The following is a 16,282-nucleotide window of genomic DNA, read 5'->3' on the forward strand; positions in this document are numbered from 1 at the left end:
CTTTGTTTCCTTTACGAATTGTCTCTGAAGCATAGCTGACTTATAGGTTGTAGTGAATTGCACTAAACAATGAGCACAGAATTTCAAACAATGCACTACCCCACCTTGTTGAGTGAAAAAAGATCAATTAAAAAAAACTTTGAAAATGTTGACGATTCTGTCCACCACTTAATTGTACACAAAAGGCCATAAAGTCTCAAAAAGATTTATTTTTTTACAATAACAGCTGTTTGGTCCAAGTAGTCTGTTTGCAATGCTTTCATCATTAAGCACTGTCCTCAAGTATGCATTTTTACATAGAACATTTTGCAACTATTTTAGAAAAATGAAACAAACTGCCATTAAATTGGATATGACAAATCAGCTAAAATACACGACAAAATCCGATACAGAACCAGATTAAAACAGGCCATCATGCAAAAAAGATTTTTCCTTGCAGAAAAATCCACATGTTCAGCCCATCTCTATCAGATGGCGCAGATTACATCAGTTTTGAAGATTTCAAGACAAGCTTAAGAGCTCTTGGAATGCTGACATCACAATTCCAAAATAATGATTCAAGAGATACAAGCTATGCAAGGAAAAAACGATGTGCCAGGGCAAAGACAAAGATTATTGCAACAGTCGGTGAACTACCTACATGCATATCCTGCAAACAAACAATGAAGTACATGGCAGAGACTACCTCCCACTACCAGTTATTATGGCTTCTTCTCCTTTAAACTGTATACAGTCCTCACACACAATTTCACATACCTGCAAATGACTACTGTATTTACTCGAATCTAAGTCCACTTTTTTCCTGGTTTTTGTAATTAAAAAAAAAAAAAAAAATGCCTGAGGCTTAGAATTGAGTGCAAAGTAAGCGAAAGTTCTGAAAAATGTTGGTAGGTGCCACCACAGCTAACTACTTCTGTCAAATATATGTAGTGCTACACAGGCATGCTTTGCAGGCACAAAGATAAATACTGGCACCAAAACCTCTGCGTCAGTACATAAATTAAAAGAAAAGTTAGAAGAATGTAAACGTTATGCCTTGTATTCTTTCGTGTTTGCTGCTATCTCATTTAAATCCTGTTTGTCTAGTAAACTACAAAACTAGAGTGAGACAACAGCAAACACAGATTAATATACATATCATATCATATCATGTAATGTTTATATTTGTATTACTCTTACACCGAATAGTGATAGAAATGAAGCATGGCAACTGACTAGATTTTTAAATATAAGATGACTTGATTTCTGTGCACAATGTAATGTACTGAAGATGTCTGCAAAGATTTCCAAACGGATACGGTAGTCCGCACGAAAGGAAGCCATGCCGCGAGCAGCGACAGGTCGTAAACACTTATTATCAGAATTCGACAAACAATGCACGACACATTAAAATAATGCAGTTTCAGCTTAGAGTGACATAAACACCTATAACAAAGAGAACGGCACTTATCAGATCAAAGCAAAATAAGCAATCAATTCAAACCAGACAAAGCACATGAAAAAGGAAGGGTACCCGTACAAATATGGACGGAGCACCTGACACACAGCAATGGCTACCTGGTAAAGCTTAACTGTTACGCTTACAACTCGAACCAAACTACTGTAGTTGTATCTTCATCCATTCGACCTGAATTGTGTCTCGTGTTACAACGGACCAACTTTGTTTCGATTTGGAGGTGCGGTCTAAAACTCTTCTCTCCCCTTGAATTTCGAGTTTCAAATTTCAGGTGTGGCTTAGATTTGGGAAATTGTTTTTCCTTGATTTCAAGTCTCGTACTTCAAGTACGGCTTACATTCAAGTGCAGCTTAGATTCGAGTAAATACGGTACACCCAGATGTTTGCATGAGTAGACTGACTGCTATTGTGACAAACTGTAGTCTTATGACACTTTTTAGTTTTGCGAAGTGCAAGATTTTACATTTATGAACTATTAAAACAAGTTACAGTCTTCGCACCACTTTGGAATCTCATCATGATCCAAGTTAATAGTAGTGCAGCTTTTCCAAGAATGCTTCACTAAAGATAACTACAGAATCTGAGAGAAGTCTGAGGTTCCTGTTAATACAGTGAAGGAAAAGGACTGGCGAGGTTTAGGCAAAGGAATAGAGTTTGGAAAAGTCACCAAGAACATCTTGTCAGGGGAGAACTACCACATGTGTTGAGACAGAAAAATTGATTGTTGTGAACTGCACTGGATGATATTTTAAAACCTTAGAGCTTAAAGGTGGAAGATAGGGTAATGTGCACAGTGTTTAGTCAGTAATTTGTTTTGCATGAGTCAATAAGAGCGAAAAAGCTAAGTGGTGTAAGTGGGTGTGTGAAATTGACAGGCCAGAAAATAAAATCTATAGAAAACTAAAAGGGGAAGAAGAAATGAATAGTTACTGTGAAGAAATGCTGAGATGGAAGAAATTAATTTAAGTTAAGACCATACGGGCGTCGAGAACCAAGGGTTGTAATGCCAGCGTCCACCTGCGCAGTTCTGAGAAACTGGTGTCTGGGCGAAGAATCCAGATGGTACGTGTGGTGCAACAAGCACTGAAATCACGTCTGCCGTGCTGTAGAACGTGCTCTGCAAGAGGATATTGTGTGTTTCCAGTTGTTGTTGTTGTTGTTGTGGTCTTCAGTCCTAAGACTGGTTTGATGCAGCTCTCCATGCTACTCTATCCTGTGCAAGCTTCATCTCCCAGTACCTACTGCAACCTACATCCTTCTGAATCTGCTTAGTGTAGTCATCTCTTCGTCTCCCTCTACGATTATTACCCTCCAATGCTAAATTGGTGATCCCTTGATGTCTCAGAACATGTCCTACCAACTGATCCCTTGTTCTGGTCAAGTTGTGCCACAAACTTCTCTTCTCCCCAATCCTGTTCAATACTTCCTCATTAGTTATGTGATCTACCCATCTAATCTTCAGCATTCTTCTGTACCACCACATTTCGAAAGCTTCTATTCTCTTCCTGCCCAAACTATTTATCGTCCATGTTTCACTTCCGTACATGGCTACACTGCATACAAATACTTTCAGAAATGACTTCCTGACACTTAAATCTATACTCGATGTTAACAAATTTCTCTTCTTCAGAAACGCTTTCCTTGCCATTGCCAGTCTACATTTTATATCCTCTCTACTTCGACCATCATCAGTTATTTTGCTCCCCAAACAGCAAAACCCCTTACTACTTTGTCTCATTTCCTAATCTAATTCCCTCAGCATCACCCGACTTAATTCGACTACATTCCATTATCCTCGTTTTGCTTTTGTTGATGTTCCAAGACTTACAAAGTGGGAAAGCGCCGGCAGACAGGCACAATAAAACAACACACAAAATTTCGAGCTTTCGCAACCAGGCGGCTGCTTCGTCAGGAAAGAGGGAAGGAAAAGGAAAGATGAAAGGATGTGGGTTTTAAGGGAGGGGGTAAGGAGTCATTCCAATCCCGGGAGAGGAAAGACTTACCTTAGGGGGAAAAAAAGGATAGGTATGCGCGCGCGCGCGCCCACACACACACACACACACACACACACACACACACACACACACACACACACACACACACACAGAAGCAGACAGATTTAAAGGCAAAGAGTTTGGGCAGAGATGTCAGTCGAGGTGGGAGTGTGGAGGCAAAGATGATGTTGAATGACAGGTGAGGTGTGAGTGGCGGCAACTTGAAATTAGAGGAGATTGAGGCCTGGTGGATAACGAGAAGAGAGGATATACTGAAGGGCAAGTTCCCATCTCCGGAGTTCGGATAGGTTGGTGTTGGTGGGAAGTATCCAGATAACCCGGACGGTGTAACACTGTGCCAAGATGTGCTGGCCGTGCACCAAGGCATGTTTAGCCACAGGGTGATCCTCATTACCAACAAACAGTCTGCCTGTGTCCATTCATGCAAATGGACAGTTTGTTGCTGGTCATTCCCACATAGAAAGCGTCACAGTGCAGGCAGGTCAGTTGGTAAATCACGTGGGTGCTTTCACACATGGCTCTGCCTTTGATTCTGTACACCTTCCGGGTTACAGGACTGGAGTAGGTGGTGGTGGGAGGGTGCATAGGACAGGTTTTACACTGGGGGCGGTTACAGGGTAGGAGCCAGAGGGTAGGGAATGTGGTTTGGTGATTTCATAGGGATGAACCAAGAGGTTACGAAGATTAGGTGGACGGCGGAAAGACACTCTTGGTGGAGTGGGGAGGATTTCATGAAGGATGGATCTCATTTCGGGGCAGGATTTTAGGAAGTCGTATCCCTGCTGGAGAGCCACATTCAGAGTCTGATCCAGTCCCGGGAAGTATCCTGTCACAAGTGGGGCACTTTTGGGGTTGTTCTGTGAGAGGTTCTGGGTTTGAGGGGATGAGGAAGTGGCTCTGGTTATTTGCTTCTGTACCAGGTCGGGAGGGTAGTTGCAGGATGTGAAAGCTGTTTTCAGGTTGTTGGTGTAATGATTCAGGGATTCAGGACTGGAGCAGATTCATTTGCCACGAAGGCCTAGGCTGTAGGGAAGGGACCGTTTGATATGGAATGGGTGGCAGCTGTCATAATGGAGGTACTGTTGCTTGTTGGTGGGTTTGATGTGGACGGATGTGTGGAGCTGGCCATTGGACAGATGGAGGTCAACGTCAAGGAAAGTGGCATGGGATTTGGAGTAGGACCAGGTGAATCTGATGGAACCAAAGGAGTTGAGGTTGGAGAGGAAATTCTGGAGTTGTTCTTCACTGCGAGTCCAGATCATGAAGAGGTCATCAATAAATCTGTACCAAACTTTGGGTTGGCAGGCTTGGGTAACGAAGAAGGCTTCCTCTAAGCGACCCATAAGTAGGTTGGCATACGAGGGGGCCATCCTGGTACCCATGGCTGTTCCCTTTAATTGTTGGTATGTCTGGCCTTCAGAAGTGAAGAAGTTGTGGGTCAGGATGAAGCTGGCTAAGGTGATGAGGAAAGAGGTTTTAGGTAGGGTGGCAGGTGATCGGCGTGAAATGTTACACAAGTGGCTCTGCCTTTTGGTAGTATTCATTTGCCAGTTACAGAGCTGGCATAGGTTGTGGGCATGAGGGTACATAGGACATGTCTTTCTGAAAGGATGGTCACAGGGGTAGGAGCCATAGGGTAGTAAAATGTACACAGAAACAGCATAGGGTCTGACAAGAATATTGTGGAGAATGACAAAACGTTATTCTAGGTGTGGTGGGGAAAATGTCTGACAGAATGGACCTCTTTTTGGGGCATGATTTTAGGAAGTCATAGCCTTGTTGAAGTAGGCGATTAATGCATTCAAGTTGAGGATAATACTGAGTGACAAGAGGTGTACTCCTGAGTTGCTTTTTAGAGGGTTCCGCAGTACCAGGACTGAATGTGATGGCCCGCAAAATCTGCTTTTGAACCATGCCGGTGGGGTAATTACGTCCACTGAAGGCTGAGGTGAGACTGGTGGTGTATTGCTGTAATGTGTCTGAATCAGAACTGATATGTTTCTCTCAAGTCTCAAGGCTGTACCAGAGGGAACTTTTGACATGGAAAGGATGGCAACGGTCAAAATGGTAGTACTGTTGCTTGTTAGCAGGTACAATGTGAAGAGAATTGTGTGAGCTGACCCATCTGCTTTTATATCTGCCCCTCAAAGGCAACGTAATTGTTGGTAAGTATACAGCTGATTAAGGTGCGAATGACCTCACAGGTTTGGAATCAGGTAGGTACTTGTTAAGGTAATGTTCAGCAGCAGAGAGACCTCGTACATGGTGACGTTGATATAGAGGGAGATGGCATCAACAGTGACAAGCAAGTTATGCGGTGGGAATGGAATGGGCACAGATTTCACACAATGTAGGCAACAGTTGGTGTCTCTAATAAATGAGGGCATTCTTTGTACTGTAGATTGCACATGTTGATCAAGACAGCAACTATGGGATGGCCAGTGTTTGGAGATCTTGAAAAGAAGGTAAAAAGTGTGGATGTGTGATTTGGATGGGGTAAGAAGTTATATGGATTGAAGCATCTGTCCTTGTGAGGGGCCAGAGGTTTTGAGGAGGAACTGTAGGTCAGTTTCTATCATGAGGATGGGATCTTAATGGGAGATGCTGTACTTAGAGGTGTCAGACAGCTAGCATAGACCCTTGCTTACAAACTCATGTCAATCAAGTACCACCATGGTGGATTCCTTGCCTGCTGGGAGGATAATGACGGAGTCATCAGTTTTTAAGGAATGAAGAGCCTCAAGTTCTGCAGAAGAGAAGTTAGGGTCATGATGTAGGGACCTGAGGAAGTGTTGCGAAGCAATAGAGGATTTAGGAAATCTTTGAAGGCTTGTACACTTTCCACTGCTATTAACTTATGCAGCATGTTGAGTCAGTAATCTCCATCTTGCATATAACCATATCTTCTGCCTTAAACTCTCAGTCCAGTAACTCCCCCCCCCCCCCCCCCCCCCCAGACCTGGGTTTCTCAGTGTCTTTTCCAAACTCTATCCATTTCCTAAACATCACCAGTCCTTTTCATTCTACACTTTTCATTCCCTTTCAACACTTCTGCCACAAGAGGGAGCCACTAGCTCCAAAAGCTTGCAAATTTCGATCTTTTTTAAATGTGCATTCTCCTGCCACCCCTTGGCGAGTAGCTCTTTTGTATCGAGTCACATTAAATAATTCCGTAATGGATTATTCCATATCACATTGTCTGATTTCAAGACATTTTCTTGCTCCATCATTGCGGATTTCGACAGAATTTTATCTCAACATTCCCAAATGTCCCTAATGACTGGCAATATTTGGCGTCTTTATATTTCAAGGACTAAAGATATGACAACTGTAAAACTTGGTATGTTGCAACCTAACAACACAAAGTTCTCAAATACACAGCTTCATTCATCTACCACTTTCCAATACTGAATAAATTAGAGAAAATTTGAAGAGTTTGTAAAAAGGTTAAATGTGTGCTATTTTGAGATGGTTTTGCAAAATGCTATTCTATGACACTTTCCAAACTGGGCTCGTTAGAAAGTACATGGTTTTAACTGCAAGAAAGTATCCCACACAAGATACTAATGCAGATAATTTGAATCCAAATTTGGCATGAAAATTGAGACAAAAACCCATGCTGAATGTGAAATTTAATACACAATAGCTTGGCAGCACGAGGATGTGGAATACAAAATTTCCTTCATCAACTATTTTCCAATAACCTACAAATTTGTCAATAAGATGATGATTTTTGAGTAAAAATGAAAATAGGGCATATTCGACACTTCTTTTCCCAATATCATTTTCTGTTGAAGCTCCCTGTACTATTTGGAGAAGCATGATTTAAGCCCCCATGAACAGTGGGTTATTTCCAACGGGGCTAAGAACGATACATGAACTAGGGCAAAGTAGCTGGAAAAATTACACTGTGGATACAGTTTCAAAACTGGCTTCTTATATTTTGTTGATTAAAGACGTGATAAACAAATAAGCAGATAAAACTATGTTCACAAAAATAACAAAAATAGATCACATTCCATTTGCTTTTAGAAAGTCTGTTTTCATTAATTGTTTGCAAACTAACTAAAAGAGCATGTTTTCAAGCATCCAAAACATCATGTTCAATTTTCCAATGTGCGGTCACAATTACTGAAAATGACTGACAGATTTTCTGTGGACGTATCATGTCAATGTGCTACATTTCAACGAGTTGTGTTGCATGTATTTTTTATTGTATATTCACTAGTAATATATCACAATATTGCAACAAATATATTGACACCAGAATATCTATTCAACTTTTATGACCAAAATATATGAGGGTTGACTGAAAAGTCACCTTCATAGCTCTTCAGCAGTTGGCAGCATTGGTATGCGGCAGGTACTGTCTTGTTCCGTAGCCTATTTCCTACAGCTCCAATTAGCAGGAAGCCTTAGCATTGAACAGTTGTGTTGTTGCAGTGTAAAGTGTGGAATCCTGCGCAGATGGTCAGTCAATGCAATTTAAGCAATGTGCAGTCACTGAATTCTTGACAGCAGAAGGTGTCACCCCACAGGAGATTCATCAGAGAATGAAAGCACTTTATGGTGATTGTGTTGGTATGAGTACTGTGCGTCATTGGGCAAATAAGTTTAAAGATATTGGACGTAGGAATATCTGACCTGTGAAACAGAGAGTAGGACGTCCTGTGACAGCAGCCATCGAGTTTCCATAGCAAAATGTTAACAGATTGATTCAGGACGCTCCGCCTATCACTCACAGAGAAATTGCAAGCACAATCGGCATTTCACAACAATGTGTGGGTGATATTATTGCTTTGCTTGACTATCGGAAGATCTGTGCACAATGGGTACCCCCAGATGCTGACTCCTGATTGAAGCCCACAGACTTGAAATTTGCCAGGAACTCCTCTTGCATTACGAGAATGAAGGTGACGCCTTTCTCCATTCAACTGTGACAGGAGACAAAATGTGGGTACACCATTACGACCCAGAGACGAAACGTCAGTCTATGGAATATCGTCACAAAGACTCGTCCCACAAAAAGAAATTCCAGACGCCACCCTCAGCTGGAAAAATCATGATAACCAGGTGGTGTTATCCATGTTGATTTCCTTGATCATGGAACAATAAATTCAGTGTGTTACATCACAACAATGCAAACTCTAAAACAGGCAACAAGTCTCTGAAAGGAAAAGGGAAATTTTTCCTGCAGCATGACTGCCAAACCACACACTTCACGTGCCACCACGGCAGAACTTCAAGAGACTGAATCTCACCACCGTACGGCATACTCCGTAGATTTAGCACCGCCTGACTTCCATCTGTTCCTGATAATGAAAGACAATCTGCAGGGACATCGTTATGTACTGATTAAGACGTTGAGAGAACTGTGAGACTGTGGTTGTGGAAACAGTGTTGACTTCTCATTGTTGGCAGATATGTATCCAGTTGGCTGGTGATTGTGTGGAAAAATGAATGTGATCCAAACCAATTAACGAATGTGGAGGCATTACTTTTCATTCAACCCTCGTAGTTTTATCTCGGGTTCGATAAAAGGATACAATTGTAAGTTTGTATTCGCCTCCCCTTGATACTAAGTCTAACTCAAGTATCTCGCAAACACTCAAATGCTGTATTACTGGATGTAATTATCACACTCAGGCTGTAAATTCACAATATATCAGAGTGTAAAACTAATGTAGGCACACAGCCTGTTGTTAAAAGATTGGCAAGTGTTGCTTACAAAAACTGCCCATACTTTGGAATCTAAGGACTGTATTCTTCCTCAATATGAAGAATGTTCAAGAACAGAGGCTCTAGAGAAAAATAAATCTGGTGGATGAATTTGAATTTTAAACCGAATTCTATCCAAAGCATCAATATTTTCAGAGATGGATTCACACTGGCCTGGACATACTAAACCACACAACTGACAGTGGAAGACTTCATTAAAGCACCAATGAAAATGTTGGCTTCCTAGCTAGCACTACTTTGCCAAACATCAACGTAAGCACTAGTGACTAACAAAGTTCTCAAACCATTTCTGTTGATCATATCGATGGACTTCACCAGAAACCTCCCATTCATTATCCAACATGCAGTTAAAGGATTTCACTGGGAAAATAGTCAACCGACATTGCTTTAATTTATAATTTACGAGGCATGTCTTAAATAAGTGCCATTTTGAAATAAAATAATTAAACAAGCACAAGCTAGTCAGGAGAAGCAGTCAGAAAAATGGATGCACAGTGTCTGGTACAAGGGACCATCATTTTATGCAAATAGATGAAAGAAGATTTCATATTAGCAGGGTGTCAAATGATTAACTATTCATTGTGCCCAATGTTGATAAGTGTGATAAAGCAACGTACAAATATGTCAACACTGTTGAACCCTTACTGGACCAGTACGTTTCCTGTGTGTTTGGTAGGAATTGGTGGATTGGAAATCAGTTTGAGTTTCAATTGAAGGCACTAATCAATTTCATGCACCTCCATGGAGGTGTTCGACCCTCATCCTGGCCTGCAACGAGATGTTTGCTGGCTTTCAGAACAGCAAGATATTACAGTAATTCTAATTCCAAGAGCAACACTGACCGGGGCAACAGTACAACATGCCAGTAACAAACACTGACAAATGCAACAAATTTCAAGCACTGGACTGAATTAGACACTTGTGACTTCAGAAGCCATTAGAAGCTTTAGAACTTGTAGTAAAGATATATACCTGTGGCTAACCTAGGTTCACTTTTACGCATGGCCCACTGGCAATGAGATCCCAGTAATTTTGATATACAGCTAACCAACAGATTGACTTCTTTTCCTTCATATTTCCTTCCAACTGCAAGCAAAATGTTTGCACATTCACTGAAAATGTATTAGAATGAAAGCAGGTGTTTCTGCTGCACTTAGACACAGTCTTTTCTGTAGTGTGACAGATCATAAAACACAGGTGTCAATTTTAAGATCTGTGGCATCAAATATAAGCAAAATTTGGTAGATTTAGTATTTTTGGAACTTCAGAGGCTGACAAAGTGAATATGGGGGACACAAAAGTTTATAATTCACTAACACACACACACACACACACACACACACACACACACATTCACTGACAAATGGTCATCTTTTTAATACCCTTGTTAAAATCGGTACAAGATTCTCGTCATACTTCAAGTCATAAGCAAGATTGTGTCATGGGTATTAATTTCCAATTTTCATTTGTTATCACTGTGTTGCACAATAAAGATTACCTCACAATGGGAAGTTGGAGAATCCTAGTTCAATTATTGCCAAACTTGAACTAGTACAGACATCAAGTTATGGACAAAGCTGCACACTGGAAGAAGCTCATATAGGTTCCTAAGGTGTAACATTCAAGTTGGTTGTGCTGGGAGCACTTCACATTGCACGACTTGGACGGAATAACCCCCCTAACAACACAATGCAGAAAGATGTGCAAAGTGCTGCACACTGTAAGTTGTATGCTTAAATAAATAGGAACACTAAAACAAATCCAAATGTAGTGACTGATGCACAATTTGATGTTTTAATGTTGCAAGCAGTACCACAGTTATTTTGTTTGTTTTGGTTTTGGGGCGCAAAACTGCTATGGTCATTAGCAACCGGTCTGTGACTAAGGAAACGGTAAAATATGAAAATGGAAACATAGCAGCAATGGGAACAAAACTCAAAAAAATGGAGAAACTAAAAGCAGAAGGAAAGCTTAAAAATCTACTACAGAAACGGGTTGGTTGTCCCCAAAAAGAGCTTCAAATGACTGACGTCATCTCACTGGTACTAATAAACTCGAGAACGCGATCGGCCGAGCGCGTGTCATCTGCTAAAATGGACAATATATCAGGCGACAGCTGTAGACGAGCGTGTAACAGAGTAAAATAGGGGCACTCAATTAAAAGGTGTCTTACCATCCACAGCTGAGAGCAGTGGGAACAGAGTGGGGGAAGATCGCCGCTTAAAAGATGTCGATGGCTAAAAAGACAGTGCCCTATCCAGAGTCTAGTTAAAATTAACTCCTCCCGACGATGCGTTTGGGAGGAAGAGGTCCAAGCACAGCGAAGAGCTTTCACGTCCCGCAATTTATTATGGGAAAGTGTCGACCAATGCGCGTGCCATAAAAGAACAACACGACGACATAAAACACTCCGTAGATCGGCGAAGGGAATCGATCGAATAACTGGCCGAAGAAGAGACTGCAGCCTTGGCTGCTATTTCGGCCACCTTATTTCCACAGATACCAATATGTCCTGGGAGCCAGAGGAACGCCACTGAGATGCCCCCCAAGTGGAGCAAGTGCAGGCAGTCCTGAATCCGGTGGACCAGAGGGTGGTCAGGGTATAGAGCTTGGAGACTGAGGAGAGAGCTGAGAAAATCTGAACAGATAACATACTGTATCCGCTGATGGCGACAGATGTATTGGACAGCATGGAGAAAAGCGTAAAGCTCCGCAGTATAAAGCAAACACTGGTCGGGAAGCCGAAACGGATTTGGGGTGTCGCCAACAATATAGGCACTCCCTACACCTAACGATGTTTTCGAGCCATCAGTGTAAATAAATGTGGCTTCCTTCATTTGTGCACATAGAGCAGCAAATGCCCGATGGTAAATAAATGAAGTGTACCATCCTTGGGAAATTGACAAAGGTCACGGAGCAGGCAGGTCCGGGCACGGAGCCAAGGCGGTGCTGTACCCCAAGCTGTCAAGGTTTTAGGAAAGCGGTAGGAAAGAGAATGGAGCAGTTGACGGAAGCAGACTCTCGGTGGTAGTAGGGAGGAAGGGCGGCCTGCATAGCCTACATCCAAGGAGGTGTCGAAAAAATGTCGTGGGCCGCTAGCATAGCGACTCAGAAGGACTGCTCGCCAATTGGACAGCGGAGGTTCAGCAGTCTCAGCACAAAAACTTTCCACAGGGCTGGTGTAAAAAGCTCCAGACACTAAACGTAATACACGGTGGTGGATAGTCGAGATGCAGAAGAATAGACGGCCGAGCAGAGGAGTGAATTATGCTTCCATAGTCCAATTTCGAGTGCACTATGGCGCGATAGAGGCGGAGAAGGACCACTCGGTCCGCTCCCCAGGGGGTACCATTCAGAACACAGAGGGTGTTGAGGGATTGCAGACAGCGAGAAAGATAGGAAACGTGGGAGGACCAGCAGTTTTCTGTCAAACAGAACACCCAAGAATTTAGCGACGTCCGAAAACGGAAGGTTGACAGGTCCTAGATGTAAGGAGGGTGGAAGAAACTCTGTACGATGCCAAAAATTAACACAAAGGGTCTTACTGGGAGAAAAGCGGAAGCCTGTTTCGATGCTCCAAGAGTGGAGGCAATCGAGACAGCCTTGAAGACGTCGTTCAAGAAGGCTGGTCCGTTGAGAGCTGTAGAAGATCGCAAAATCATCCACAAAGAGGGAGACTGAGACATCGGGAAGGAGACAGTCCATAATTGGAATTATGGCAATGGCAAACAGTACAACACTTAGCACGGAGCTCTGGGGTACCCCGTTTTCTGGGGAGAAAGTACGGGAGATAGTAGTGTTCACCCGCACTCTAAATGTGCGCTCTGCCAAAAATTCGCGAAGAAATAGTGGCAGCCGACCTCGAAAGCCCCAAGAGAACAGTGTGCGGAGGATGCCTGTCCTCCAACAGGTATCGTATGCTCTCTCCAGATCAAAAAATATTGCTACTGTTTGCCGTTTCCGGAGATAATTGTTCATGATATAAGTGGAGAGAGCAACAAGATAGTCAACTGCAGAACGATGCTTTCGGAGACCGCACTGGGCAGGTGTTAAAAGACTGCGGGACTCCAGCCACCAAGCTAAACAGCAATTCACTATACGCTCCAAAACCTTACATCCACTACTCGTGAAGGAAATGCAGAGGGGAGATGTTTGTCCTTTCCAGGTTTCAGAACAGGGACGACGATAGCTTCCCGCCATCGTCTGGGAAAAGTACTGTCGGTCCAAATTCGATTATAAAGGCGGAGGAGGTAACGCAGACTATGGTATGATAAATGCAGCAACATTTGGATGTGGATACCATCCGGTCCTGAGGCAGAGGAGCGAGAAGAAGAGAGTGCATGTTGGAGTTCCCGCATGGAGGAAACAGTATTATAGCTCTCGTGATTTTGAGACGAGAAAGCAAGAGGTTGCAATTCCGCTGCACGTTTCTTCGGGAGAAACGCTGGCGGGTAATTTGAAGAGCTCGAAATCTCAGCAAAGTGTTGACCCAATGAGTTTGAAATTGCGATGGGGTCCACTAACGTATCATGCGCGACAGTGAGCCCATAGACCGGGGAGAAACTAGGCACACCAGATAACCATCGAATCAGACTCCAAACTTCCGTGGAGGGAGTGAAGGGGTTAGATGAGCTAGTAAAGAATTTCCAGTTTGCCTTCTTGCTATCGCAGATGACGTGACGGCACGGGACTGCTTATAGCGGATACAGTTGGCCAAAGTAGGATGGTGGCGGAAAACGCGAAGAGCATGTCGCCGCTCATGTATTGCATCACGGCATGCCTCATTCCACCAAGGAACTGGGGGGCGCCGGGGCAATTCGGAGGTGCGTGGTATTGAACATTCCTCAGCTGTAAGAATAACGTCTGTAATATGAGTGACCTCATCGTCAACACTACGAAAGTGACGGTCATCGAATGTCGCTAGAGACGAAAAGTGTCCCATCAGCTTGGGCAAACTTCCAGCGTCTCGGACACATATATGGCAGTTGTGGCTGCAATCTAAGGACACTCAAGTGTGTATCAGCAAGGGCGAACCATTCGAAGTGCCGAGCTAGTGGAACAGTACAGACCGAAAGGTTCAAACGAGAGAAATTTGTCGTGGAGGCAGACAAAAATCTAGGGTCCCCAGTGTTGAGGCAAACAAGATCCGCTTGGTGGAAGACGTCTAGCAATAGTGAGCCACGCGGACATGGATGTGGAGGTCCCCAAAGCGGGTGGTGGGCACTGAAGTCCCCAACCAGCAAATAGAGGGGTGGAAGCTGACCAAGAAGATGAAGGAGATCAGCTCGTGCCATTGACATGGACGATGGAATGTATACAGTACAAAGAGAGAAGGTGTATCCAGAAAGGGAAAGACTGACAGCGACTGCTTGGAAGGAACTGTTTAAGGGGATAGGGTGATAATGTAGAGTATTATGGAGAAGAATCATGAGTCCTCCATGTGCTGGAGTGCCTTCAACAGAGGGGAGATCAAATCGGACTGACAGAAAATGGGGGAAGACAAAGCGTTTGTGGGGACGCAGCTTTGTTTCCTGAAGACAGAAGATGACTGGCGAGCAGGATCGTAGGAAGATCGTCAATTCATCCCAACTGGCTCGAATGCCGCGGATATTCCAATGGATAATGGACATTGGGTGGACAGAAAAGGGAAGAATGTGACCAAGGTTGCCATCAACTCAACGACTGCTCAGAGCTTGCGACCGACAGCGTGAAACAGCACTCAGCCGAAGACAAAAGATCCTGATCCATAGGTTGTTCAGGAGCAGCTCCTGCCACCAGCGATCGGCCGGTTGATCGGCCGCCAGCAGTGCGCCTCGGCGACACAGAAGACGGCCCAGGGCGGCTGCCGCCAGGTGCTGCTGTAGATGAGACACGCCGTGGCGGAGAAGGAGAGGAACTGGGTTTCTTATTAGCCTTCTTGGAAACAGAATGTTTATATGAAAGAGGAACCGATGGTTGTGAAGTTGGGGTACGTAAAAAATCTTCACGAGTAGGCTCTTTTTTTGGAAGTCCGGGTGTCTGACTTTTGGGCTCGAGATTTAGCAGAATCCGATGACGGGTGAGCCATAGATTGAGCAGGCGAAAGTGGGGAGGTTGAACAGGCGATCTTTGCGCTGGTCGATCTGACGACCATGTCACTAAAGTTGAGATCACAAGTCTGCTTGGCCGCCTCCTTTATTCGCCGAGGAGAGGCAAGGACAGTGCTGTATTTTCCTGTATGAGGCACAATGGGCTTTCGAATTGCGAATAATTTTCGAGCAGCAAAGGTCGACACCTTTTCCTTCACTGATTTCCTGAACGACCTTTTCGTCTTTAAAAATGGGCAATCTCGAGAGGAAGCGGAGTGGTCACCCATACTGTTGATGCAACGAGGGGATGGAGGTAGGCAAGCACCCTCATGGGCATCCTTGCCACACGTAACACTTTTGGCCAGGTTGGAACAGGACTCGCTGGTGTGATTGAACCGCTGACACCGATACCAACGCGTAGGGTTTGGGATGTAGGGGCGAACGGAAATTATTTCATAGCCCGCTTTTATTTTCGATGGGAGTTTAACTCTGTCAAATGTCAAGAAGACAGTACAGGTTAGAACAAAGTTCGTGTCAACCCTTTTCATAACTCTATGAACAGCCGTTACACCCTGGTCAGACAGGTAGTACTGAATTTCCTAGTCAGACAATCCGCCGAGGGAGCATGTATAAACAACTCCACGTGAGGAATTTAAAGTGCGGTGCGCTTCAACCCGGACAAGGAAGGTGTGGAGCAGTGAAGTACGCAGCAATTTTTGTGCCTGGAGGGCACTGACTGTTTCTAACAAGAAAGTGCCATTCTGTAATCTGGAACAAGACTTAACAGGACCTGCAATTGCGTCGACACCTTTCTGAATAATGAAAGGGTTGACCGTGGAGAAGTTGTGACCCTCGTCAGACCGAGAAACAACAAGGAACTGTGGCAACGATGGAAGAGCTGTCTGTGGCTGAGACTCAGTGATCTTACGCTTTTGAGCTGACATAGTGGAAGATGAGGAAACCATTGCGGAAGAATCCCCCATGATTACAAGCGTCTCCGATGG

General features: G+C 43.8%; 1 protein-coding gene across 1 annotated transcript in view; it reads right to left on the reverse strand.

Moving 5' to 3' along the window:
* Positions 1 to 16,282, reverse strand: part of LOC126279120 (cyclin-dependent kinase 1-like) — an 82,698-nt gene that overhangs the window by 41,275 nt on the left and 25,141 nt on the right. The gene's annotated exons all lie outside the window — the stretch shown is intronic.

This window comes from Schistocerca gregaria, chromosome 6 (assembly GCF_023897955.1).
Source record: "Schistocerca gregaria isolate iqSchGreg1 chromosome 6, iqSchGreg1.2, whole genome shotgun sequence".
NCBI lineage: Eukaryota > Metazoa > Arthropoda > Insecta > Orthoptera > Acrididae > Schistocerca > Schistocerca gregaria.